Below are 27,554 nucleotides of genomic sequence, written 5' to 3'. Positions count from 1 at the left end.
AAGATTTTTGTTCTATTATTGTAAAGAGAGTGTTTAAATAACCAGAATATTGTAAATAAGGTAAGACAATATTCACCCTGTGTTCCAAGCATGGAATGTGTGGTATCAAGCACTAAGGGAACGCTGCGTAATATCAGTACTAATAAATTAGAAGGCCAATTCACACATCCCTTTTACCATGGTAAAATGTCAGTTCTTTCAAGCTACAATGAAGTCATTCCATAGCAACAATAACAAAAATCACGTGATTGTGCCTCCAGTGCAACATTTAGTGATCTACAGTATACGAACAGAAGTGGATTATCAGTTTTCATAATACAATAGCATGAAAACACCTTCATTACTAGTCTTCTGTATGTTATCTTGTCCAACAAAGAAGTTTAAGTCTCATTTCTGAATATCTAGCCTGAAAGGATTTTTGTTAGCCATAAATCTAAGATGAAGGTAAAAAATTTGAGGAAAGGTGGGATTAAAATTAAATACGAGTAAGTAAATGTAGGACTTTGTAAAAAAAAATAGGTCGCATCATCTAGAAAGGAAGGAATTTAAGAGGACTTTAAACCTTTCTACATGTAAACAAACCATTCCAGCCAGGAGGACCCCTGGTGGAAAGTTAAACATCTGCATCCTTCCTCTCTTTTGCTGTGTCTTCATTTCATCCCTCCAATATCCACAGATTATAGAACAACCTGGGATAGTCTAGAAATTACTTTAGCTCCCAAGACAACTAGTTTTACTATCACCAGACCTGTATCGAAGGTGGCTCAGAAAACCAAATGGGTTGTCAGATCACCAACCAAATCCCAGCATGTGTTGACTAAATATTATAAAGAGAGATACTGTATTTGTTGTAGTTTGGATGTGATTCCTGACTGCATGAAAAACTTGACCTGAAGACAGAGGTCCACAAATTTGTCCTGGCTTACTTGATGGAAATTATTTGTAGTTGCACTGAACCCTCCTGCCCCCAACCCTCTGTGCATGCCAGAGGAAGGACTAGGTCTCTCTCACTATTGTTAAGTGCAACATTAATGTTTCTATGTCTCAATGTATTTTTGGTTACAAATGCCAGCAAGTACAGTACAGTATATCTAGAAAACTTTTGTGACTGGATAGGAATCTAGGAAGTTGCCTAACACCATCAGACTGTTTGCCCATCCATCTAGCCCAGTATGGTCTGCTCTACTAGCAGTGTCTCTTGGAGTTTTGCCTTTCCTAATACAAGGGATTGAAATAAGGGATTCTAAATACAAAGCATGTGCTCTATCAGTGAGCCATAGTCTCTCTTAGCAGGTATGACATACATATGTGTATAGTTGTGTTTGTGTGTAGATTTAGGAAAATGTTGTATGTATTAATTTAAAAATCTAATTAATTCCAAAATTTAGTACTATTCAGCATGAAAGCTGCAATCCTAAGTAAATTTACTGTGTAGTAAGTAACAGTAAGTAGTAATAAGTACTACAAACTTACTAAGTAGTAAGTTGTCCTAAGAAGTAAGCACCACTATCATCATCATCATCACCACCACAATTTGTATACCACCCTATACCCGCAGATCTCAGTGCAGTTCACAGCATAAAATTGCAATAAAAAACAAAACAAAATAAGTAATAAAAACAAAAACAGGGCTTACTTCTGATTCAGCATGCTTACGTTTTCACTGCACAATGCAAACATTATGGCCCTCAATTCACACAGCTTCAGCGCTGGAGGAACCATCGATGCCAAATTGCAATTCTTCTGTTTCAGTTTCTTCTATTGCATACTACGGGGTTTATGAGGTGATTAGAATAGCAGACAGTTCATCAAACCATGCAGATAATCAAACCATGCAGCCTAGCCTTCCCCCTTACATGCATTTTTCTAGGTACAGTGAGCTTTTACAAAGATCCCATATACGTGCCACACTTGGAAGCCTGGCGTGATAATGTCCAGCAAAGCTTTGCTGCTGCTGATTACATAAACTGGTAATAAAGCCTACTTGTCAACCAGGTGTGTGTGGGTGTACTGGTTACTTGTTCATAAATAGCCTGCCTATATATCAGCGAGTACCAAGCTCAAGTTTATTCCTCCTTTGGCCAGTGAAGTAGATGAATTCCAACACCTTAAGATTGCTATTTATGGTGCTTTTGCATTTCATGAGTTTAGCAACATATGCTAGCACACCTCCTATGCTGTCCAGTCCCTACCATTGCAATCGTGTCCGCAACACAGTGGGGCTTCTCTACGACGGGAATCAATCTGTTTCCTCCTTTGGGATTGTCTTGATAAGTTCAATTTTTCTTATATAATACCACCTGTCAGGAATGTTTATGTTGCTGAGAGAAATACAATGCAGACAGTAGTTCTAGTTACCTTCTGTGTTTCAGCAATTAGTATCTCCTCATTTCTACAATGAATAGCTGTCATATTTGTAATTGCTATCTATTCTTGTTTCCTCAGTCTAATATGTCCACCAAGGCTTTTTCACTTTCAGAAATCAACTTCTCTCCAACGTTGACCTCCTCTATCAGCTAGGAGTGGCTTACTAATAGTAACCTCTATGCGTCAGATACAAAACAAAATGGATTGTGGAAATACATCAAAGATGGCATTTCACAAGACAAATAGAGGTGTCATGTCCCCTTAACCTCCACTGGTGTACATGGTGCCCAAGAAACTTTTACCTGGGCAAGAGGAAGGGCTGAAAGAGATATGGGAAACAGGGCCTGTCTGTTCCCAATACAGGAAGGAAGAATATTCTTTGCTCACATAGTTTGCTGGTTTTCCACAGGCATCTGGTTGGCCACTGTGAGAACAGGATACTGGACTTGACAAGCCTTTGTTCTGATCCAGCAGGCTCTTCTTGTGTTCAAAATGCTTCAGATAAGCCTATGCACATTCAGAGAACAAACACTGCCAATCTTTCCATGTATAGTTGGCTGCAAGTGGGTAGATTGTGTCCATAGTTTGTTTATACTGACATTTTCATTATTCGGTTTAGTTTTTCTTATCATGGACTTGGCACAATAGTAGCATCACTTAGCTTGGGTTATATACCAATACCCTGTATGTACTTATGGAGAACTCAATCTCTTGAGTGTGGATCTTTATGAATCCAAAATGGCATCTTCCATGTACAAGAGCAGTATCAATAGTAGTTGGAGGAAAACCTGAGGTCTGCAGAAGTATAAGGGGAAACAACCCCACAACTGCCCAATGATGGCCGAGTATGCTCAGTGGTGAGGAAATACTGAACGAATACTGGAAACGGGATGGAAAACCAGACGGAAGGGAATGGAGTATCAGTATGACTGGAACAATGAACAGGAGTACTCCGCACTACAACAAGTTGTGGCACATCCCACTTATGGGCAACCAAATTGTCAAAGTGACCCTCTGAATACTGAGCCATAACTTGCTAGCTAATATGGAATAATGTTGCTGTAACAAAGGATTTTTTTTTTAAATCACATGATAATTGGATCTTAAGTAATAGCCTATTCTATTTTCTCTTCATTAAATTAAAATTCCTATAACATTTGGATGAAATATTGTAGAAATTACTTCCAGCTATCTCAAGTTCCATGACTTCATTAATCCTTGGCAAAACCTCCATAACTTTAGCACACATAATGACTGCCTGGGAATTCGAACAGGCAACTGTAATTGCTATTTTTAGCATCACTAGTTTCGTGGCATTGTGAGACATCACAATATGCTCCTAAAACAAAATGTATTTATATAAAGCAGGGGTTTTTTCATGGTTATTACATCTGGAGGAACTTTACTCTTGACATACAATTTAAGTTATTCTTTCAAGTTATTGTAATTTCAATAGACTTTGGTGTAAGCTTTGACCATCTTGGCTGTGAGTTCTGAATGACTTGCTCCCTGCCTTGCTAGCCTTTTCCCACCTGGCCTGGGAGGGCTGGGCCCTGACTAAATCCAGCTTCGAAAACTGGGCTTGGGCACTGTTTAACAGGGGATGTTGCTGTTATTAAGCTCTTAGGATTTATGTGGAAGTTGTTCAATTTTGTGTACTTTTTGATGTGTTTTACTTATTGTCTATGGCTATTCTTTAATTATGTACCTTTTTCATATTGTAAGTCACTTTGTGCATGGTTTTAACTATGGAAAGGTCTCATACAAATAAAATGGTGATGATGAAATTAAGCACTCCCTAAAATAAAAAAATTAAGGCACAATTACCTTCATTTTAATTATGTTAGATACTCTATGGGATTTTTCCTGCAAAGCCAATCTCAAATGCAATCTTGAGCTATAAGGCAAGTGTATTGCTTAATTATGTGCAATTGCAAGAAAGAACATGTGGGAATATCAAATTAATTGAGACTATAATTTGCAAATTAATTAAGACTGTAATCACACTAAGTGCACGTTCATTTTAATGTGGGGCTTAGTTCACTGGAGTGGACAAATGTTGCTATTTATAGAAGCAGCATAACATCAGATGTTGTAGGCTTCAAACCTTGGTCTTTGGGGAACAAGCATGAGCTCTCTATTTCCTGTGCTGCCATGAAAGCTGGTTAGAGTAGGAACATACACATACTCCAATCAAACCAAAAACTGCACTTGGAGACAGAGATGCGAACATCCAGTGATCCATCAAGTTCAACAATATGCCTCTCCTCACCATTTAGCGACTTGGATCTTCTCAGCTTTCAGTCTTGTGTGAACTTTAAACTTTGCTGAACTGAGATTCAGGCCCTCTCTGAATCCCTAACTTTTCCTGCCCGGCCTGGAAGTCTTATTGTTAATCTCCACTTAAGCATCTCTTCAATTATTGCCTTGCTTTTTGACCTGAACACCCTATACTCCAGGATGAAATCATCTGCTTTGCTCAAATCTGCCTGAGAGCAGCCTTTCAGCCTTTCTGCTTACAAACTATGAACCTCTAGGGGCCCTGGTCAGATTCAAATTTATTACTTAGCCATTGGCCATTACAATACCTAGTAATTAGATCACAGGAGATCATAGAATCTTGGAACTGTAGAGTTGGAAGGGACCCCAAGGGTCATCTAATTCAACCCCCTGCAATGAAGGAATCTTTTGCCCAATGTGAGGCTCAAACCCATGACCCTGAGATTAAGAGTCTCATGCTCTACTGACTAAGCTATGTCAAGCACAACTAAACATTTTCATATACCAATGGGAAATCTTGGCTCCCTCAACATAGGACAAATAATGTTGATGTTCTATATCTACCAGCCAATCTAACTGTAATGTGAGCTCCAGCTGAGGCCATAATGAATACCCCACCCTATTGAATGTGCTCCTCTGTCACAGATCTCAAGGATTTATGCGCTGGTTCCTAATTGGCTATCCCCTAAAACATAAATGTGCTACATTAGAAATATTCATTCTGGTGAGCCTAAGCCAATAATTAAGAAGCAGCCTCTGGATTTTACATTCCAAGGAACTTAAACCTGTTTTCTAGCCTCAGAAACGACACTGGGAGAGAAAGCAGCACAAACGTGATCTTAAATATTTATTCTGGATACTGTCTATTGAAGAAGTACAGCCAGTTCCCAAACCTGAGCACCATAAACAAGCTGAGTAGTTGTTTTAGCTCAGAAAACCTTAAGAGCAAGTTGGAACAGGTTGGCTCTTCTGTTTCCCTGAAATCTCATAATAGCCCATAATCTCTTGGCCACTGAGCAATGGAGACAGTTAATTTAACATTTCACCTTCTGGTGAAAGAAAACTAAATCCCCATATATTTATAGAGCATCTGGAACAAGTTAGAGCTTCTTAAGGTGACACTGTTTGTGCAATCAAAGGAGCAACTCCCCATATAACTGTGTACTTCATTAAAATAGTTTCATACAGAACAGTTACAGAGCATGATGCTCTCTCCTTGCCATCTCCACCTATCTGTACTTCCCCACTTCCGGTTTCTCCTTCAGACTCCTCCCTCTGCTATTGCTAGCTTTACTTCTGAACTCTATACATGTATTTACATCTTTGTTAAAGCAGACAATTAACTTAATCAGTTGGTTTGGCCAAGAGGTTGCTGCTAGCAAATACACCACAGTGGATGGAGCCTTCACCATAGTCATCCAGGTGGGCTGGCTGTTGTACCAGCTTCCCGCTTCATGCCCGTGCAATTGTTCCAGGTGATACATTGTCTTTGTTTTGTGCATTGTACTTTGCTTGTTTAGCTCTTTCCTTTTGTGGAATCCAAGTGTACTGTCTCACCATTTCCCCTGGAGTTGTAGCAAATAGTCCCCCAAGGGCAGCAATGTCTCCATCCTCCTTCCCATCAGTCTTTGAACTGGGCTACTGTTCATTCCTTGCAAGGGTGTGTTTCTGTGATTCCAATCAAGCCAGGTAAGGATCCCCTGCGGTCTTGTTTGCTTTGGCTGTCTTTACTGCTGATTCTGCTTTCCCATTGTTCTGTGAGTATCCATGGAATAGTGCCTTGCGCTGGAATTCCTATGTAATGCATAACTCTGAATTCTCCTGAGGCGTATTGTGGCCCATTGTCCAAGAACAGAGTGCTGGGTATCCCAGGCCTTGCAAAATGAGATGTAAGCTTTCTGACCATGTTAACATTTCTGAGCATGCACAGAAACCACTGAATGCTGCGTATCAGTTGGAAAAGAAAAACAGGAAATTGGTGTGGGTGGGTGTGCATACGTGGTGCAGGCCAGGGGATGCCCTGCTTAGGCAAAATAGTTGGCTAGTACCTTAAAAAGCTGTATTGTAGGCAAGGACATCCCCACTTGTGCTATACAGTGGTACCTCAGGTTAAGTACTTAATTCGTTCCGGAGGTCTGTTCTTAACCTGAAACTGTTCTTAAGCTGAAGCACCACTTTAGCTAATGGGGCCTCCTGTTGCTGCCGCGCCGTCGGAGCCCGATTTCTGTTCTCATCCTGAAGCAAAGTTCTTAACCCGAGTTAATATTTCTGGGTTAGCGGAGTCTGTAACCTGAAGCGTATGTAACCTGAAGCTTTTGTAACCTGAGGTACCAATGTATCTGAGATTTAAGATCTTTAAAAGTACTTGTCTTCACGCAGGCAGCAGGAGCAGGCCCCAGCTGGAAAGTTTGCTACTGCTGACACAGTTTACATTCTCCTCTTCGCCATTCCCACCCTTCTACTTTCTCCTCACTCCAAAAGTTCTCTCAAGCAGCCTTTAAGCTTTAAACAAATATGGATTTGTAAAGCAGCAGCCTGCTCTCATGTCACTCTGCCACCCCTCCATCCTGCCTTCCTCCTCTCAACAGCCAAAGCCCAACAGAGTTGGCAAGAGCAGCACGTGTACAGAAAACAAACACGTGGAGCATAGCCAGCAATGAAGCTGGATTTGGTATGCTCTGTTTACAAAAGGAATAAGGAATAGGAAGAAAAGAGCAAGGAAGACAGTTGGAATTATACACCAGTCAGAAAAAAACATATGTATAAAATAGAAAGAATTCAAATAGAAATGCATTCAGCTCCCAATGAACTCAAATCCTTTGTCCTGCTTCCAAGTCATTTTACTGTTTCAGTTGATGCCCACATCTTAATTTAAAAACACAATTATCTACTTTTTATCTTCAAGGCCAGAATCAAGTTTTCCCAAGCAGTCCAAAGCTATTCCTCACCGCAAAGGCCATGGTTGACTGCAATATAGCCTGCCTTTCCTGTATGTCTGAAACATTATATATGCAACTTTCAGAAAGCAGAGCACAGGAAGAATAGTCAGAGAAGTGGTAATTCTGATCCAGAAGGGTCTCCCACCATTAAAAAAAGAAAAATCTATGTGTCAACTTGCACTCCCTCTGAACTCCACCTTCCCCCATTCCAATGTATTTTGCAAGGTTCAGGGTAGAAACATTGTGGGGTGGCTTGGTTCCATGTGGTTTCCACCCCTAACCATAATTCTGACCAATCTTCCTCAAAAGATTTGCAGATGTGTTTTCGGATAGCTGCAAAACCAGATTAGTTCTACCTAATCTTAGGCTTAGTATAAAAAATTCTTCTCTGCTAGAATATCTACCCAAGTATTATTTTCAGGGAAATCGCCAGCATATACACCAAAAACCCTTTCATGAATAGCTTCATACCTCTATGGGTTCAAAACTAGAAGTGATGTTTTAGATTAAAATAACTGCACTGTGGATCAAGAGTGATCCAAGTCCTGGTATGATTCTGGAACCCTAAGAGTTATACTGTACTTAGTTTACAAAATAAGATTACGGTTAAGAAAGAAGAGAGTCATAATGGAAAAAATCAACCTGGTACATTATTTCTCAGAACAGAGGAGAAGACAACCTGAATTTCACACATAGTCTTGTTGAATTGGTGACATTAATCAGTGACAATAATTCCTGCCATATCTATATCCATATCTATATTATAGTGGATGCTAACAAGCAGACTAAAGAATTAACTACTTCCGAGACAGGATGCAATCCTGTATCCCTACTTACCTGGGAGTAAGCCCCATTAAACTCAATGGGCCTTGCTTCTGAGTAGATATGTACAGGATTGTGCTGTTACAGATTTACTATTTGTAAAACTATTTACTCTCTCTCAAAAAAAAAAAAATCAACAAAAAAAAACAAACAAACAACTGGCTAATCTCCAGAATTCAAAGTGTTAGTACTCTGAAGGTCCAATAGCACCAAAGAAATGGAGGACAGATCAGTTTACTTTTTACAATGGAAACAAAGCAATTTACAGTGTACACAAAATACTGTGGTTAAGGGAAGGAGCAACCATACCAAAGCAGTGTGGTAAGAGGCCGGTATAGACAAAAACAGCAGGATAATTTTACAGGGATATATCAAATAAACCAGCTCAAAATCACAGACCCAAGAGAAAATGTTTGTCAAACGAACAAGAGGCCTAGTTTAAATTTAAACACCATCCCTAAGCACATTCACTCCATGATCATGTCCTGTTGATTTCAGTGGAATATGCTATCGAATTTGAGGATTGAGGTCTTGGCATTTATTGTGGCAGCAGGGAATCTAATCTAGTTATAGCAGTGCAACTGAACTACATATCTTGTAATGAAGACCAACTGTGATATAATACTGACATAAAATGAGCCCTCAGGCATCAGTGTTGTCTACCTACTGCAAAATAGTACAGTAATGGCAAAAAAACAGAAAAAAACAAATGGAGACAAACAAGATATCTGGTGGCCAACAAAATACAGAGCATTGTTTGTGTGATTAACTCCCATTACCTAGAAATCCTGCTGATGCGGGTGCTATAACAGTACTTAGGAGAAGCTCATGTGTCACTATGCTTGTCAAATTTGTCTTAAGCCAATGACCCAACTCAGGAGGTGGGGCTCAAAGCAAAAGCCTATCACCCAACTGCTACCACCTAGTCAATATGCATGAATTAAAACAACAATCCAGTGCTGTACTTATGCACTTTGCCACGTTATTCCCTCAACACAATGGCCTGGGTCACATGTCACATTAAATCACTGTTAAAATAAACTATGGTTTAACATGAATGAGTTGAAATTGTAGGCACTTTGCTCCACTTTGGCTCCTGCTGTGGAAAGAAGCTATGGTCTGTCTTGTCATGTTATCTGAACCTGGGTTTGTGGTTTGTTTCTCTACAAACAAGCCACTCACAGAAGCCAAGGTTTGTTTTGGGCTTACTGCTCACAGCACGGAGAGACACAAACAAGGAGCCTGGGTTTGGACAACACAGCAAGCCAGACCATGCAGCAGGATCAGGGTGGGGAATTTCAGAAGGCCCCTAATTTCAAAAGCATGCACCAGCATACCTTTTGTTCACGTTAAACCTTGGTTTATTGTAACTATGGCTTAATGTGATGTGCACACCAGGTTAATGTGAATGACTAATAAGAAATAGGCTGAATTGGGTAGCTCTACGAGGCCTAGAATCCAGATATGAGGCTGTCTTCCTAGAGACTTTTTTCTTGAGAAAATGGATGTCCTCACTACCATCTCTTTCACCACATTCATTTTCCTCTCATCTGGAGAAAATTTATCAAGCCCTTGTGATGACTCAAAGTATACAAATTGCAAGCCATAATCCAATGCCAGCTGCTGTGATTATTCAGTTGCTGCAAGCAACAACATTTCTGTGTTAATCATCTTTCTTCCTCTTTCCTCTCACCTCACCCCCGCAGTCCCCTTTTTTCAATTAAAACAGCTACTTGGCAGTGAAAAAGCAAGGCTCTTGTCAATCCCGTTCATGTCACGGTATGAAAATATCTGTCTAAACAGCAATAGTCAGCTCAAACTTCCTACATTCTGTGAAGCAAGGCATAACATTTTCCTCATGGTACAAATGAGGAGGGTTAGAGGTATTGCAGTGAAAAGGAACTGATTTAAAAGGCGATCATAATAACATGTTGCCTGTGGTAAAGAAGGGAACATAGAGCAGATATTTCATCTCTAATTGAAGAACTCTGACTTTTTAAAGATGGTGACAATCATAACTGTTTCTCTGAAAAAGAAATGCACATTTCTCTTCAGTTGAGGGATGCCACTTGCTGTCAGTATCCTTGATAATGGCTGCTAGTTGCTAAGTACTCCTAAAGGTTTTGGCCTATCAAAATAAGTATGGCAATCTTAACTAATGTGGTACAACAGTTAAGTCAGAGTTTATTATAGGGCCCTTGGGAGGGCAGTAAGATGTCTGCTGCTCTGTCAAATGGTCCTTGTATTACGGGTGGCGAAAGAGTTAACTCCAGGATAACGTCAAAACTTTCTTTTTCCAAGTAAAACACATTTTTGGCACTGTGCCCAATCTGGGGAGGGTCATCTCTCTCTCTCTCCTCCTTTTCCTTCACCCGCCTTCTCTCCTCAAGGTTCAGAACAAATGAATCTCATTGCCCAACACACTCCACAACTAGTTTCATCTTGGTCCAAGCTCATTGTGTGTTTCAACTTCTGCCAAGAAGATTTAAAGGGAGGGAGGGGAGAAGAAGCTTGTATGAGGAGAGAAGAGAGGGGAGGGGAAACAAAGGAAGGAGAAGAGGTTACTGTATGCTGAATATCCTATAGAAAGAAGTTGGAAATAACAGAGAGGAGAGATTTTGCTCAGAAGATCTCAGATTGTCTTGAAGCCAGGATCAAAGAGGCCACAAGAGACCAGCCGTTGCCCATATGATCCTTCCTTCCCCTACAGCTAGAACTCAGCAGCTTACAATTCTCACTCCACCACCATCCCGCCTCTGTTCTGCTTCTCCTTATTTGCATCCTACTTCTAGCCACTGTCATCCAAGAACAGAGCAGAACTGGCACACATCCTGCCCCACACCCAAGAGCCAGGAACACAGACAACTGTCTCAGAGGATCATTCCTGTGGCTGAAAACAAGAGGGTTGCGTTTCCCACAAACCCAGGATGAATCAGGAGTCATCAGAAGAAGCCAACTCTCCGGGTACTCTTCCTCCCCTCTCCAAGCAGCAGAATTAGAGGCACTTCACAGGCAAAACATGCTGCTCGCAGGCAGAACTGTCTCTTGGCTGTCTCTTAGTGCAGACCCAGGTCATCGAGCCTGAGCTTCCACAGCTGCTGGCTGCCATGAACCACCATTGGCAGAATTGGCAGTAACAGCAGCAGATATGTCCTCTGCTTAAGATAATACTCTTGCTGATAATGCTGTTTCAAATGTGCATTTTACATTTGACTTCCCTGAGTAATGTTTTATCTCGAAATGTTAAGATAATTTGTTCTTGCTGCCTTAAATGCACATCCTGTGCTTGATCTTCTTTGTAATGTTTTGTTTTGAAATCTTTCAAGATAAAAGTTTAATTTCCTGTTAATTATGTTTCCTTGAATGCATTCTTTATATCTGACTTTCTTCTGCCAAGTTTTATTCTGGATTGTTTCATTTGATGCTTTAAACCGCTTTGAGTTTTTTTCTTTAAAATATAAAGCGGTATAATAATGAAATAAATAATAATAACAAGAACAACTAAATTGAGGCAAGCGATCTACAGCCTCCATTTGTCATTTACTTTTCTTATCAATATCAGTCAAGTCTGTCCAGGTCTTTGAGAATTAGTGATGTGTGGTTGTGCATTCTCATTCCTTGAATATTCTGTACTTTAGTCTTCAACTGGTTGGCATTAAGGTAAGTTGTAACTGCAGTACCACAACCTCCTTTGGATGAATCAGTGAGTGTAAGAAAGCAAGCAGCACAAATGTAAACAGTCAGATAGAATAAAAGGAAGAGTAACAAACAAGATAAAACATTGAAAGTGGACTTCATGTTACAGATTGGTGTTAGCGACGGATCCCAGGGTTGAAAGAGTGAAAACAATCACACTAACTGCAGCCTAAGGTACCACCTAGGACCTTTTACTATATTAATAGGATGAGTGATCCATGTTCTCCATGTTGAAATTGAGAGCATTTGAACATTAAAAAAATAATTCCTACAGATTTTAAATGAGTAAAATGCTGCATGGTTATCACCTTATTTCTCTAATGTCAACCCTAGAGAAACAGAACAGTGAAACAGAAATTGTTTGTGATCCAGACAGCTGTTATACACATCACACTGGAAAAAAAGGAAGTATTCAAGGAGGAGTCACTGCAAGGGGAAACACTTTGGGAGCAGCAAGGATCCCACGCAAAAGGACTGGGGAAGAAGGTCAATGAGGTCTTCTCACCATCAGTTCTGCAAAGGAGGAATCTAACTCAAAGATGAAGGGTGAAACTATTCCTTTGATTGTTACAGTTCTTGCACTGGGGATTTGGTCAAGAAATTCTATCCTCCTTGAAAGATGGTTTTCATTTTTGATGTTTGCCCAAACTCCACCTTCTCTTTCCTCAAGGTTTTTTGTTTAAAAAAACCCAAACCCTTTTTTTACCAAGAATTATTTACATGGGTACTTCAGTTACCTTTTCTACCCTTCTAAACTTTCTCAGCCTAAACTTGAGGTGCTTTTCATGGCCTTTAGTACCCCAAATCATAAAGCAGGGTTGACCAGCTAAGTTTTTTTTTTTTAATGTAACATCATTATTTGTTTTTCATTTGTAACATCCTATCTAAGCCTACTTGCAAGAGCTCCAGAACTTGACAAGAAATAGCACTGACTTTATTATGGAATCTGACTATCCATTAAGGGGGTTGTTTGTGCACCAAACTATATATTTTTGTGCTCCACCATGGTTGCCACTCATGATGAATGGGAAAAGAGAAATTCACAACATGACACCCTCAAGTCAAACAATGAGTCTGACTTCACAATACAGTTGGGCTGTATGGACAATTTGCCCCAGGTCTACTGGGTCTGTGGTGCAAGTTAACATATAGACCAGTTCAAAGTGTTTTATTGTGGAGAGAGTTGGTTAAATCTATGCATTATTCATTTTGGGGTAGACACAAAGACTGCATAAATGTGCAATAATTATTAATAACCCAGAGGTTTCCAACTTAGTGGCAATTGGAAAGAATCTTTGTTGCATAATTCTGCCAGAATATTCCCACTCTGATTACTCTGTAAATGAATGGCCTACATTTATTTTATTTACAGTTGGATCCTTCACACAATTTCCCCCAAAGTATGTTAAAAAACATTTTCTTTGGCAACTGTACTAAAAATTGACTAATGGATTTGATGTCATTGCTCTTTCCTGCTCCCACCCTCAAATGTTGGCATCCGAAAGCTTCTCTAAAGATAAGGCCAACTTTGCTTTTTGGAGTAGGGAATTTGAAGGAATGGTTTAACAGAGAGAAGATATAGAAGTCAGTCATCCGGGGTAGGGGAAAGGGGGTGACTGAAGATTACGACGGTCTCTCTGTACAGCTATTGGCTAAAAGTCTAAGTCAGTTGCCTACCTGCTCAAGATCATCGGCTGACCATCTTCAGAGCCTATTCAGCTATGCATAATCCTCTCATGCTTTAGTACAATCTCAAGCTTTCAGGTGGGAAGTCACTTGTTTTATACCCACACTTGTGAAAATCACACCCCGCACACCATAATGTAATACATCTGAAAGAAGACATGAAAGCAAGTCTTCTCGCTGAAGTGATACATTTTGGCTTGTTTCAAACAAGTGGTTTCCTACATGATAACTGAGTCCTCTGAGAAGACTATAAAAACTCAGGCATTAATAGTATGAATCTCCATTTGTCAAAGTACACGACAGAGCTGACATGCTGCCAACCCACAAAGCACAAAGACACCTTCCCAGAACACCTACAATGGCACCATCTCTCTTTCGATCGTTGCCCATGAACCTAAGGCTCACACACTATTTATTCCCTCTCCTCCTCTCCACATGGGAATTACTTTTAAACAAGCAAAGAGATCCCCCATTATGTTCACACTTGTGCAACTCTAGTTAGTTCAAACAAGCCAGGATTAAACTGCTAGTTCACTAACCATAGTTCAAAATAACCAGAGATCCCAAAATTCAGACATTAACAAGGAATTCTGTTAAGTTTTGAAGAAACAGGTACTTCTAATCTTCCCCTCAGAACTGCATCAGAGGAGAAGAGGGGATCATGTGAGCCCAATCATCATGTATGTAGCATGACCATACATAACACAGGGGTAGCCTGCTACAGGTGTTAGACTACAGCTCCCATCAGCTGCAGCCCACATGGCCAGTGGTCAGAAGGGATGATAGTTATAGTTTAAAAGCATATGGTAGCGTGCTGTTGCACTCATGCCCTGCTTGTTGGCTTGCCATAGACATCTGGTTGCTCACTGAGAGAACAAAATGCTGGATTAGATTGGCTTTTGGTCTGGCCAATGGTTAGGGATAATGGGAATTGTAGTCCAGCATCATCTGCAGAATCACAGGCTCTTCATCCCTGCACTAAAGACAACTCTCTTCACACACTCACTCACTGCACAGTAACCATAGTACATTCCAATGTCACTAGGAAATGTATGCAAATAATCTAACCATATCTGTCTTCTCCATCTGACTGGCATCGCAGAAGGGGACTAAAAATGGGTTCTCAACATTAATTTACAAGCAGACTATGTTAATTTTAACCAAGATTGGGAATAACTGAGTTACAGCAGGAAGGTCTGCATGGTTTTGTGGCCTACTCTTGAATGCTTAACCATGGTTCCACTGTTATGATAGAACTGGACCTCTGCAATGTGATGCTGTGATAGAAAATAAACTCCTAATATTACTGTAAGCTGTAGTATTTAAGATGTTAACTCTATACACCTTAAAACATGACTCAGTAAAATCTGCAGAAACAAACTCTATTGCCAGACTACTCTTTGCAGAAAGATGCAAGGCAACACAAAGATTTGTTCCTTTCACAGAATACAAAATTATTAAGCAAGATGAAGCTTTATTTGCTTCATGAAATTTCCCCAGTTTTCTGAATCATCACTTGCAATAACACATTATCACAGTATATGGTCATATGAAGGCTATCAACTTTGGGAATGTTGGTGTTTGTAGATGGAAGCTCAATGAGTTAAAAGTTATCATTAAAGTTCTGCACCAATCTGCAACAAAACTGGTTTTCAACATTAAGAAATCAAACAATAAGTAAAATCTATCAAAATATACACAGGCATCATCATCAGTTTTTCAGCTGGAAAAGTTCAGACTAAAGCTCTTTGAAATAAAGTCTTCCTGAAAGTCAGCAAGGAAGCTGAAAGATGAAATGTCTTGAGCAGGAAGTTCCAACTCAGGCGCCACGACTAAGAAGTTCATGGTGGGGAACCTGTGGCCCTCCAGATGTTGCTGGACTTCAACTCCCATCAGCCTCAGTTAGCATGGCCAATGGTCAGAGATTATGTGAGTTGTAGGCCAGCAACATCTGGAGGGCCACAGGTTCCCCACCCATACACCATATTGTCGTCAGAAGGTAACATGACCAAAGCCAACACGCATACCAGGATCACAGCTAGAACACATTCAGCAATGTCTGTCACAGTGACCTCATTCAGACCTAACATTAAACATGGATTTGTATTTATACTATGAATGTATTGAATACTGGATTTTTGTCTGACCCCTTGAAAGTGTAGATAAGTTAAGGAGTCTCAGAGCTTTTCATCAGAAACAGCCAACACCTGTTGCTAAGATAGGATTATTATGCATTGAATTTTTAATGTGCTTAATTGTTTTTGTCTAGAAAGTTCCATTCTGCAACACTGCAGAGTTCTATTTACCGCCATGCAAAAGATTGATAAAGCAATCCTCCAAGATCAGATTAGCCTGTAAAATGAGTATCAAGGAAGGCTATTCAGTATGAAGAACCAATCATTAAAAAGTTCACAAGCTGAACTCACCAACACCATCACTAACAGGGAGATTTCCAGATTCATACCAACTTACTATGACTCCTACTGAAGTCAATGGCACAAGTCTCTCATCACCTTTGGGAGCCAAAACAGGCCAAGATAATGAGCTTCCCCAAGTCTACCCCCCTATACCAACAGTAGTTCTTGTGTCTTGCCTATCCATATGGCTGTTATAGGCATGGCCTTAAGCTACTCACCACAAACCAGCCCTTAAGCTATAAAGGTAGAGGGTGTTTTAAATATATATATGGGTTGTGCTTGTTTCCTCTGCCAGCCTATATAAAGAAAGTGTTTTGGTTATTCCTCCTTTCTAGGAATTAAAGATGGGTGTAAATCAATCAGAAAACTGACTCACTCCTTTGCTGTAGCTAAATTTTCAGCATCTCAATACTACTAACCTTTCTTTACCAACAGAAGCGACTGGTTTAACAACTTCTCTTTCACATGATTGTGGCTGCAGTTATTTATTATTGCAAGTTGTGATGAATGCTATAACGATTTGCATTCATGAGTTAGATATATGTTATCACAGGTTTGTGGGTTAGAAAAGAATCATAGAAGTCAGCTTGAGCAAGGAATAGACTTTCCAGATCTTGTGCTTTGTACGCAGGAATGTATACCACTCCTACCTCAAACTCCCAACTGTCTATGCCTTCCCTATACAATCTCTGGGAGAAAGACCTAGGGTCTGTTTGAAACTGCCACATTCTCACATTGTGGACCTTCATTAGTCACTGCAGTGGAACCGCTGGACTGGAAACAAACTACAAACTGAAGACTTAAATGCAAATAGTAAAAGCTGGAACCTGCACTCCGCAGCTAGTGGAGAATTAATAGGAGCAGAATCTACACTTCTAAGTGGCAAACTTTACAGAAGACATTACAGAAAGGGTCTGGGAGGGTTTATTATTAACAGGAAGCAACATATGTGTGTGAGAGAGGGAATTAGGTTGAAAAGGAAGACAATAGATATATATATAATATTCTTCATTGGTTAAAAGTAGTTAGGGTGGTATTCTTTATGGGTCAACTCTACTGTAAAAAGGGTTGTGCCTCTGAGGTTTATTCACTAAGTATGTACCAGTTCAACAACAGATGCAGGACCAATAAAAACTCTCTCTATTTTGTGACTCTCATTCTTTCAGCCTAAGCCAGTGATGTTCTAAAAATCAGTTATCAACAAAGACAAAGACACAGACACAGACATCAATAAAAATAGCTGGGGAAACATTTGATTATTAAAACAATGACCAAATTTTGCACAATGAACCCCAACAGAACATGGGGTGCATTGATATAGGACAGTTCAGTTCCATTACACAACGCACAGTGAGGTAAATCCATACCTAAATAGACACAAATCTCCTGGATAGCTGTCATAATATCTGAATCCTTGTTAGAAACAGCCACATGCAATTTAAACTTTACTCTTTAGCTACAAGCAAGGACATTGTGCCTGGACATAACCATCTTCTACAGGTTTCATTAAGAAAGTGGTTGGGAAGCCTGAAGAGCTAAACAAGAGAGTGGTGAACAGCTCTTGGCTTCCAGCTATGCATCTTTCACATAAATATTACCTTATTTTTCCTTTGCTTAAACAAACTATAATATATATATTTAATTTCCAAAAACTCATAGGGAGTTTTACACACATATAGGATGAGCTGCAGGTTTGTAGTCTTAAAAGTAATGGAGATGGGATCATAAAAAAACACAAGGAAGTTTTTCAAAATGAGATTTATCATACCATAATTCACAGGAAAATCCCAGTTCACCTAGAACTTTTACAAGTTTAACATAAGCACAATATCAATATAGTTTTGCTATATACAATTACAATATATGAACATCCAATTTAAAAAAAAACCTAAAATGTTAGTAAGAGTTTTTAATTAACTGAAGTATTTCAGAAATGAGTGCTCTTGGAAATATTTCTCAAGAACACCAAGGTTACAACCCAGCCAACAGTAAGCACCTTTTTGACCTACTGAAACCAACTGGAGAATTAAGCAGGTGCAAAACTCTCCTTCAATGAAATCCCTAAATCTTAAAAGGGCTTAACGGCAGCTGGATTATGCCCAAGGTGTTTACATAAGTTTTGCTACTTGAGGATTCTCCCCACTTTATTAGCAAGTGTTAAATATCCTTTTGAAAAGCTGAACTGGGAAGTTCCTGCAAATAACTTTTACCTCTCAATCTCAAGTCTCTGACAAAATCTTACAACCAAAACAAGGCATCTAAGATATAAAATCCTCTAAAATACTTTTTTACCTACTACCGCCAATTTATTTTTCATTTAACGATGGAAACAAAAAGTTTACAAAAATAAGCAGTTGAACAGGCAAATGCAGACAACAAACTTGTTTACTCTGAGCAAACTCATTCATGCATTCTCTATGTTGCAGCAGCCTGCATTGTCACAAGCAAAAGATGCTGCAGCATTTACATGCTGCCGCCCCCCCAATCTTTTCAAGTTTCTAAAAAACTTTTAAATAAATCTACCCTACTGATGCAGGCTTGCTACAAGGCATTTCCTAGATTGCCTTACAAGCCTGAACTAAGATGATAAAGAAAGTTTATTTCTCCCCCATTTCTTTCCTTTTTTAAAAAAACAAAACAAAACACATTGCAATCTCTGGTGGACTTTTGGCAAGAGCTGGAGCTGAATTGTACAGAGCAATTGCCAGGTCCTCCATTACTGCCAAAATGATGGCAAAAAAGCGAAACAGCCAGGCTGCAAATCTCACCTGCCCAGTGAAAAGCAAACCTGCACAAACCAGAGAAAGTTAAAAGAACCATGGGAAAATCTTGACTTCTTATAAACTATCAAACTCATCCTACATCTCCCCGCAAAAAAGGAAAACAACCAAACATCCCGGTTCTGTCCTCCCAAATTCCCAACACCACAAATTACTGTTACACGGTGAAGCCTATGACTTTATTTTGCTCCTCGGTTTTGTTTGATTTTGTTTAAAATCAAACTCTGGGGTTGTTTTGTTGTTGCTGCTGCTGCTGCTTCCCTCGCCCAAGATGATGCTGAAGGGAGAGCGGTTACCGAAAAAGAAAAGGAAAAAAGGAAAAGAAGGGAGTTTTTAAAGATAAGGAAAGAAACAGCAACAAAGAACCCCAAACCCCAAGAATGAGGAGCTCCCAGCCCGGGCAGTTCAACTAGGCACTCACCCAAATAAAGCTGATGTTGAGAATCTGGATGGAGGAGGTTTAAGGGAGAAAGGGAGGCTGTTGTACTTGGGAGCAGGCTGCTTTTAGGAAGAGTCCGCAGCTTCCCTACAAAGCTGAGCGGAAGAGGAAGAAGAAACTGCAGAGAGCCGAGAAAGCCACTGGGATCGAGGCAGCCGGAGCCTCCATATGGAAGAAGGTTTTTTGGATGACTGAACTCTCAAACAATTCCCTTCTTTTTGCTAACCCGGCTCTGAAGCCTCCCAGTCCTGCCCCCGCCTCCCCTGGCGGAGGAGGAGGGGAAAAGGGAGGAGCCGCAGAAGGGGAAAGGGGGAAATGGAACTGCCAGGGGGGAAAGAAAAAGGAAAGTATACTAAAAAAAAATCACCTTCTCTCCCCCCAGAAGAAGTCCGGAGCGGGATGAGAGCAGATCGCCCTCTTGCACCTGAGGTTTAAAGAAGGGAAGGCGATGTTACAGGGGATCGCAGAGGAAAACCGACACCCCCCCCCACGGCCTCGCCAATCCGAGAGAAGCGGAAGCTGGGAAAGTTGGGCTGAAAAGTTTTGCAAAGAAAGGAGGAGGGTCTCTCCCTCCCTCTCCCTCCATACCACCCCTTTGCTTTCTGCAGTTGGTATGTGGCAGTCCTCCGTCAAAGCTCCCGATCGCTATTCATCAGTGCTGGGCTGGGAGGGGGTGTAACGAGGCGAGCGGGGGAGTCAGGAGCAGCGTCTTTAACTATAGCGGAGGCTCATTTTTTAGAGCACACTAGACTGATCACAGCAGGCTGTTTAGGCAGGGATGTGGAGAGAGGGCAGATCACTCGGAACAATCTGCCGCGCTGTTGGGGGGGGGGGGAGACCCACGAGGTTGCCTAGATGCGGCTCCTACTAAACAAGTTACCTCCCCTTGTCCTGGAAAGTTAGCACCGCTAACAGAAGCCCCCTTGGATCGCTTCCCTCGATTGCACATAAGAAAGTTTGTTGAATGGTGTGCATTGCGTATACGAGATTGTAGAACTGAGGGCCATCGCGTCTTTCCCCAGGGCATCTTTAAGTTATTTGTTTATAAATTTAAACAGCGTGGTTATGGCATATTACAAGCTATGGACAGGAACAGGGAGGGTGCAGCCCGCCAACAAGAGGGGACAGGTTGCACAGGGAATTCGATAGTGTAGGCAGGTCCAAAGGACCTGTTCACTGAGTGAGCGGTCGACCAGTTTTGCTTGCACAAAGTTTACGCAAACGTTAGATTATAGTCAAACTTTCTAGCATTCACTGATTTCCTCACAGGGCCGTAATGCAAGGGGGAGGCCAGCTGAGGTGGAAAACAAGATGGAGGGTTAGAAATAATAATAATAATAATAATAATAATAATAATAATAATAATAATAATAATTTATTTATACCCCACCCATATAGTTGGGTTGTAAAGGGTTGATAGAGAGAATTTATTCTTCTCCCATAAGAGGCCACTTCCACAAGAGCCACTTATTATGCATTCATCCTGATTTGTTTGCACAAAGTTCACAGGGTGGTTAGACAGCGCTGACTATTCCATTCATTCTGATGTGTCTCTGGGAGGGTTATACAGCATTGTGTCAAGCAACTGTCATCCCACACTTTCCAGTGTGTTTCCCCATAATTTATCTTCTTACAAAATATGCAATGGCAGGGGAAATGATTGTTATGCAAGAGCACCAAATGCTCTTTAATTGCCCAAGCTGCCCTTGGAGGTATGTGATTGAATCCCACTGGAAAACAGCAACTGTCCAGAAGCACTCTCAGGGTCACCCAGTGAAATTGATTGGTGGTAGATGTGACAAAAGAAAGTATTTATTAATCAGATTTCTCCATCTGATACGGCAACTCATCCTGGACCTATGGAATTCACGGTCATGATGGTGATGGTCATTGGTTTAGAATGACTTTAAAATGATATTGGACAAATTCATGGAGGTTAGTCCTAGGCATAAGAACCCTGTTGGATCAGGCCAAAGGCCCATCTAGGCCAACAACTTCTTGTCATAGTCACCTACCAGAAAGCCCACAAGCAGGACCTGGGTGTACAACACTCTCCTCGCTTACAGTTCCCAACAACTGGTATTCAGAGGCATATTGCTCTGAACGGAAGCTGAAAATAGCCATCCTGGCTGCATGCTTCATGAATTTCTCTTATCCTCTTTTTAAGCCATACTAGTTGGTGGCTATCACCATCTCTTTTGGGAGCAAATTCCATTGTTTACCAACGCACTGTATGAAGAAGTATTTCCTTTTTTCTATTCTGAATCTTCCAACATTCAGCTTCATTGGATGTCCCCAAGTTCTAGAATTATGAGAGAGAGAGAGAGAGAGAGAGAACACGTCTCTTTGTCCACTTTCTGCACACAATGTATAATTGTATACACCGCCATCCTGTCCCCCTTTACTCACCTTTCTTTTAACTAAAAAGCTCCTAAAATTGTAACCTCTCCAACCCTTTGCTCCAACCCTTTGATCATTGGTTGCTCTTTTCTGAAACTTTTCCATCTCTACAATATCCCTTCTGAGGTGGGACAACCAGAAGAATATACAATATTCCAAGTGCAGTCATACCATAGATTTGTGTAAAGGCATTATGATATTGCCACTTTTACTTTTAGTTGTCAAAGAGATTTTAAAGTAAAACATGGAGTAAGTTGACTCCATTTTAGAACAAAATAACTTGCCCAATAATTGATATAAATAAGAGTGGTTTTGAACGTGGAGATGGTGTATTTGTCTGAACGCAATATCTCCCTGACCACATGATCCCCACTGAGTTCCTATCTGAAAGCAGAATTTGGATCAGATGGTTTGGGGAATCCATGTTCAAATAAATGTGACTCACAGCTTATATTAAGTGGGAAACAGGCTAGATCTTGGCCCAGTATACCTGAAGAAGTGCTCAGCCTGGACACTGAGGTCCAGCGCCAGGGGCCTTCTGACGATTCCCTCACTGCAAGAAGTGAGGTTACAGGGAACCAGGCAGAGGGCCTTCTCAGTAGTGGCACCCGCCCTGTGGAATGCCCTCCCATCAGATGTCAAGAAAATTAACAACTGCCTGACTTTTAGAAAACATCTGAAGGCAGCTCTGTTTAGGGAAGTTTTTAAAGTTTGATTCTATTTTTAATATTCTGTTGGGAGATGCCCAGAGTGGCTAGGGAAACCCAGCCAGATGGAAGGGGTATAAATAATAAATTATAATGATGATGATGATGACTCAGGACTTAGCCACACCTCTGTTTGCCCTGCACTTTCCACCCAGGAAACCCAATCTTTAGCGCTGTATCAGAACAAACTTCAATAGGGCTTCCCATGAATTGCCATTTGTTCTGATTTATTGCTAAAAAGCGGGTTTTCCAGCAAAAAGTGGCACAAGGCAAAGGGGAAACCACTTGGACCTGCACTTTTTAGGCACAGGACAAGTGGAAGTTTGGATGAGCCTACACTCCTAATCTAACTGTTTAGGGTGAGGGATTATAATCTGAACTTTCTTTAATGAACAAGCTTGTAGTCTATTTACCTTCCCTTATTAATGTGAGTTCCATGTGCTGATTTTGATACTGATTCAGCTTGCAAAGCTGCTTCATGCCTTTGATTCTCTAGGATGGGAGACAGAGATGTTTTTCTACATAACACCACTAGAACATTGCAAAAAAAAGGCACGAGTTCTGTGCACATTAACTTGCATTACCAAGGAATCAAAACTTTGAAAAAGATCCAGGGAAAACAAATAATAAGACCTAAAGCAGTAATTCCCCCCCCCCTGCTTTAATGTTTTCTATGGAAGGTGATAAAACAACATTTTTGTTCCCTTACTGGAGTGGAAGCTCTTTTTGATGGCAGTTGTGATTATTTTAAATAAGGTAGTTTAGGCAACACTTTTTAAAGATATATAAATATGAAACACCTCAGTACGCACAAAAAACCCAGACTGTATTGGTGGGAATAAAGATGAACCATGTTAGAGATTCCTCCTTCCCTGTACTGTTCACAAACACAAGAATGTGTGTACAGTATTCACATTCAGAGAAAGTCTCTTTTTATGTTGGTATTAGTTTCTATTTGCGTGAATGGACTCAAAATTTGCCACCTTATTTGTGTTGAATTTCTCAGGTGGGACAACGCTGCACCAGATGAAAAATCTAATCTGGCCTAAAGTACCGTATTTTTCGCCCCATAGGGCGCACCGGCCCATAGGACGCACCTAGGTTTTTTTGGGGGGGGGAAATAAAGAAAAAAAATTATTTCCCCCCCAGGCGCAGGGCTGGGGCAGAGGAAGCCTGAGCTTCCCCCGACCCCAGAACAGGCAGCTCTCCGCAAGCCTTGGGAGACCGGCGCGACTTCCCACCGGGCTCCCATGCCTTGCGGATATCTGCCTGAAGTCCAAACCAGGTCGGGGAACAGCGGGGAGGCGGAGCGCCGCCATCCCGCTGTTCCCCGACCTGGTTTGGGCTTCAGGTAGGGAGAAGCGTGCTTCTCCCCACTGCCAGCCTCCAAAACAGGTCGGGGAACCAAAGCCCGGGGCGCGCTGTGCGGCGCGCCCCAGGCTTCGAGATGCAGGCTGTTATCCGCAAGCCTGGAGAGCGAGAGGGGTTGGTGCACACCGACCCCTTCGCTCTCCAGGCTTCAGCAAAAGCCTGCATTCGCCCCATAGGACGCACACACATTTCCCCTTCATTTTTGGAGGGGAAAAAGTGCGTCCTATAGGGCGAAAAATATGGTACATTTCTATGGTTTCTTCAGAGTTTCTGTTGTGTTTAAGTGATTTGCTTAGAATAGAAAAACCTCATTAAACTAACTAGTGGGGTTTCACATGTGGCCATTCTTGAAAGTAGATTCACGTAAACTTTTGCACTGCTGGCTAGGTTTTTGCAGTCCTCTCACAGTAGGTAGCACATGGATCCCTGCTCTGTGAAACAACGTATGTTCAGAATTGCAAGCCCACAAGAGTTTAGCCGGCTTTTAAGATCAAGTCCGATAAATCTTGGCTGGTCTACATCAGTGGCCCTCCAGAGGTTATTGAACTATAACTCTCATCAACCTCAGCCAGTGTGGCTAAAGGTCAGTGGTGATGTGAGTTATAATACAGCAACAGCTAGACAGCCACAGGTTCCCCACACTGCTCTACACTGAACATCTATTGGGACACTGTTCACATCCACACCATACATTTAAAGCACATGACTCCCCCCCCCCCCCAAATCCTGGAAGTCATAGTTTACCCCTCACAGAGTTTACAGTTCCCAGCACCCTTAACAAACTATAGTTCATAGGATTCTTTTGAGGGAAGCTGTGTGCTTCAAGGATGCACTTAATGAGCTTCAAATGCATGGGGTGGGTGAAGTCTCTTGTACACAGACACCTTCCTTGAGATTATTCCAGAAAATCTGCTTTTTTAAAAAAATTAAATAACTATATGAACACACCCAAGTGTGGAATGAGTTCTAGGTAATGCCAAAATTTGTAACCATCTCGCCCACCGTTCAAAGTTATTTCATGTTAGAGAGCCATTCCAATGGCCTTCTAGAAGGCCAATCAGTTTAACAGCCCAGGGCAGATATTCACACCTAGAATGTTGTCTCTACTACAGTGTTTCCCAACCTTTTTTGGGCAAAGGCACACTTGTTTCATGAAAAAAATCACACCACCAAAAAATCACACCACCAAGCACACCACCATGCCAGATGGGGAAAGGTCACTTTTTACTTATGTAAAAAAAAAATAAAAAAATAGTAACAGCATAGAAGGTAATGGTTAGGCTAGCATCCCTCTTCCAAATATGCTAGGTTTTTATTTGCAGGGACTGTTCTACATGGGAAAGCATTCAGCACTGTCATTCTCCCATCTGCCATCTGAACTGGTACTATTCTGGGTCAACTTACTCTGCTGCATGTGTAGATGAAAATGGCACCAAGTGTGGGGGAGGGGGCAGAACAGGTTTCAGATACAGGATATTAAGCATACACGTACTTCAGATTGAACTGGTTGCTTGCTTTGCAAGTTTTCATTTCCCAAATGACTGCCTTGGCAAGCGCAATACCTACCAGGCTCAACGCCGGTCTCGCGCTGCCGCTTCCCACGCTCTCAAGGACCCGGGAGGAGGAAGGCGTGAAGGGAATCCCGAAGGCGCGAAAACCTCGCGCATGCGCAGGCCTTCCGCCTGCGACAGCCCAGTAGGCCGGCTGAAGCGAGCGGCGATGGGATGTGGGAGGGAGCTCGCTCGCCGCCCCGCGTGTGCCTATGTGGGGCACGTTACAGCCCCGTGACGTCAGCGCCACGCAGGCAGCCAGGCAGGCAGACAGCGAGAGCCCCGCGCTGGGCGGCCTCTCCTCGCCGCCGCCGCCCCGCCTCTCGCCGCCCGACTCGCCCGCCTCCCTCCCACGGCACACCAGGCAACGTCTCGCGGCACACTAGTGTGCCGCGGAACACCGGTTGGGAAACACTGCTCTACTAGTCTCTGATTTTTCTTGCCTTTCTGGTACAGTATAGCTTCCCAGGGTACAATCCTACTGTGGGAGTGGGGATTAACTAGGATTAACAACAAAAGTAAAGAGGTAAGCTACAAGTGAATCAGCCAGGGTGTCTGACAAGTATGTACAATCTTCGTGGTGGATTCTTGGAAATGTGCTCAATATTGTGTCTCCCCCCCCCCCTTTCTGTTGTAATGTGTTGTTTCTTTAAGTGGGTGAAGGGCAATGATTTTTCTGCATTCAAAACAAATTGTTAAGATACCAGAGAATGTCCAATATCAGCAACTTCTGAATACTGGAGTTTTCATTGTTGACACTTGCCCTGTATAAGCTCCTTGGTGGAGCTTATCCCTACAATAATTTCCAGCTTCTGGCTTGGAAGGCTATTCCCATGCCTTCGCTAGATGCATGGTAGAAATAAATTCAATAGGTGAAGCATCACCCACCATAACTTTGAAATGATGGGGAAAGCAACACCTGGCAAACCTCTCTCTACCATACAGCTATTCAAGGCACAGGATAAGTCACTGGGTCATAGACTCTAACAGCTGGAAAGAGATTCAAAGGTCCTCAAGTCCAACCCCACGCTGATGTAAGAAATTTACTACTACAGCACCCTTGAGAGGTGTGTTATACTGTGATGTTCTTTGTGGTATTTTGGAGGTAAACACTTCCATATGTCAGCAACAGGATGAGTTAACAACAGGATGAGTTCTCCATAAAAGTTTATGTTCTTAAATGCCATTCTGACCATCTAAGCTTTGTTATTTGGAGGTTTAAACTTGCATGCAAGCATTTTAACACTGACTTCTGAGCATGTGATTTGCATCTGAAACTACAATACAGTGGTGCCCCGCAAGACAAATGCCTCGCAAGACGGAAAACCCGCTAGACGAAAGGGTTTTCCGTTTTTGAGCTGCTTCGCAAGACGATTTTCCCTATGGACTTGCTTTGCAAGACGAAAATGTCTTGCAAGTGTTCCGATTTTTTTTCGCTTCCCCCCCCTTTTTCTAAGCCGCTAATAGCCTTTTAGCCGCTAATCCACTAAGCCTTTAATAGCCGCTAAACCGCTAATAGCGCTAATCCGCTAATCCGCTAATAGGGTTGCTTCGCAAGACGAAAAAACCGCTAGACGAAGAGACTCAAGGAACGGATTAATTTCGTCTTGCGAGGCGCCACTGTAGTACAGACACGGCCTTGGAAGGCAAGAGTGTGTCTGAAGCATATTACATCATATGTAAAACAAGGTGGGACCAGGAAATCTTCACATCCTGTCGACATATAGATAAAAGCTTATTGTTTCTATCACTGCTAACACTTATAATGTCTAACAATGGGAATAAAACATAATTTCTGCTATACCGATGAGAAATGAAGTAGTTATATTTCAAAATTACCTTTCATCAAAACGAATCAGATCGTCTCAGATTTTGAGCTTGGGGAATTTTGGTATGTTGGAAGGGCTGAACGTTTTCTTCTTTTGTGTTCCTTTAATTTTGTTTAGATTCGCATGCAGGATTACCATATTTTATAATCATTGTTTTCCCGGGCTTGTATATTCTGTGATTTTAATTTATACTTTGTCCATACACCTTTAAAAGGGTCGGTCGATTGAATCTTTAACAAAGGCTTCCTTTTTTTCCAGAGTGTTAACATCT

General features: G+C 41.5%; 1 protein-coding gene across 5 annotated transcripts in view; it reads right to left on the bottom strand.

Annotated features, from left to right (window-relative positions):
• Positions 1 to 27,554, bottom strand: part of BOC (BOC cell adhesion associated, oncogene regulated) — a 128,986-nt gene that overhangs the window by 41,413 nt on the left and 60,019 nt on the right. Inside the window, exon 1 of one of the 5 annotated variants that reach the window (XM_083500889.1) lies at positions 19,794 to 19,931. The exons of 1 other annotated variant lie outside the window; for it this stretch is intronic. The gene's annotated coding sequence lies outside the window, so the exon portion shown is untranslated. Of the gene's footprint in view, positions 1 to 19,408; positions 19,932 to 27,554 lie in introns of those variants that run through there. 3 more of the 5 variants (XM_083500887.1, XM_083500888.1, XM_083500885.1) reach the window with 3 other exon arrangements.

The sequence above is a fragment of the Podarcis liolepis genome, assembly GCF_965112155.1.
Source record: "Podarcis liolepis genome assembly, chromosome: 4".
Classification (NCBI taxonomy): Eukaryota; Metazoa; Chordata; class Lepidosauria; order Squamata; family Lacertidae; genus Podarcis; species Podarcis liolepis.
The sequence above is the reverse complement of the archived record's forward strand: the minus strand, read 5'-3'. Positions and strand labels throughout refer to the sequence as shown.